Raw genomic sequence first — 1,358 nt, 5'->3', positions numbered from 1 at the left:
TTACTGTAACATTGATCGCATGAAGGATCACATGCTCTAAAGATCCGTTTTTGTTTCAAGGAGTTACAACCATCATGAGCCGAGATACTGAAGTTTGAGTAAATGTCCGTTTAAAAAAAATAAATAAATAAATTGTGGTGCAGTATGATTACGACAGAGCCGAAATGGGTTTTCTCCGAAGGTATTGTTTTTTTTTGCCACCTGATAGAGTTTGTGTTAGTTGTCCCTGTCACCTTTGGCTCATTGATTTGGGGTTTAAAAGACACTTAAAGGGATAGTTCACCCAAAAATGAAAATGTGATGTTTGTCTGCTTACCCCCAGGGCATCCAAGATGTAGGTGACTTTGTTTCTTCAGTAGAACACAAACAGAGATTTTTTAACTCAAACCATTGCAGTCTGTCAGTCTTATAATGGAGGTGAATGGGAATCACGGCTTTGAGAGTAAAAAAAAAACATACACAAACAAAACCAAATTAAACCCTGCGGCTCGTGACGATACATTGATGTGTAAAAACATAAAACGATTGGTCTGTGCAAGAAACTGAACAGTATTTATTTTGTTTTTTTACCTCTGATTCACCGCAATGTCCAAATGTCCAATCTCTCAAATGGACCATTGACACTCCTAGTTCAGATTGTAGATAGAGTGTCAATGGTCCATTTGAGAGATAGATGGCAGTAATGCACTTACAAGTCTGCGATCCGCCGTAAAGCAAGAATGCGCCGGCTGTTGAGAAAGCGCTCAGGACAGTTCGGACATTGCGGTGAATCAGATGTAAAAAATTATATAAATACTGTTCAGTTTCTTGCACAGACCGATCGTTTCGTGTCTTTACACATCAATGTATCGTCACGAGCTGCGGGTTTAATTTGGTTTTGTTCGTGTATGTTTTTTTTACTCTCAAAGCCATGATTCCTATTCACTTCCATTATAAGACTGACAGACTACGACGGTTTGAGTTCAAAATCTTCGTTTGTGTTCTACTGAAGAAACAAAGTCACCTGAATCACCAAACCACAGAATCATCTCACAACTAGACTTGAGCCGGTATTCGGTAATGCGATATATCACGGTAATGAATATGCACGATAGTGGGCATTTCTAAATACCGTGAATAATTATATATTACAAATTATTCAGAATTTTGAATGCATTTTAAGAATACTTTTCCCATCAACTGGTCAAAATGCACAACACCGCTGTATGCTGCGTGAAAGACACATGCGCATGATGTCCGCGCATCTCGTCCGCGCATGATGTAAACAAGCGCGGACGAGAAGCACATGCGAGAGACGCTCTGGATGAAAGCAGACTTTCACTCTCTGACAGCAGATGGCGCTAAACTGCAGAAATAAT

General features: G+C 39.6%; 1 long non-coding RNA gene across 7 annotated transcripts in view; it reads right to left on the bottom strand.

Moving 5' to 3' along the window:
- The window catches only part of LOC107575014 (uncharacterized), a 22,087-nt gene that overhangs the window by 2,554 nt on the left and 18,175 nt on the right, over positions 1-1,358 (bottom strand). Inside the window, exon 3 of one of the 7 annotated variants that reach the window (XR_001607788.1) lies at positions 469-481. The exons of the other annotated variants lie outside the window; for them this stretch is intronic. This is a non-coding gene — a long non-coding RNA (uncharacterized lncRNA). Of the gene's footprint in view, positions 1-468; positions 482-1,358 lie in introns of those variants that run through there. 7 annotated transcript variants of the gene reach the window in all.

This window comes from Sinocyclocheilus grahami, unplaced genomic scaffold, assembly GCF_001515645.1.
Source record: "Sinocyclocheilus grahami isolate Dianchi unplaced genomic scaffold, SAMN03320097.WGS_v1.1 scaffold2434.1, whole genome shotgun sequence".
Taxonomy (NCBI): domain Eukaryota; kingdom Metazoa; phylum Chordata; class Actinopteri; order Cypriniformes; family Cyprinidae; genus Sinocyclocheilus; species Sinocyclocheilus grahami.
The sequence above is the reverse complement of the archived record's forward strand: the minus strand, read 5'-3'. Positions and strand labels throughout refer to the sequence as shown.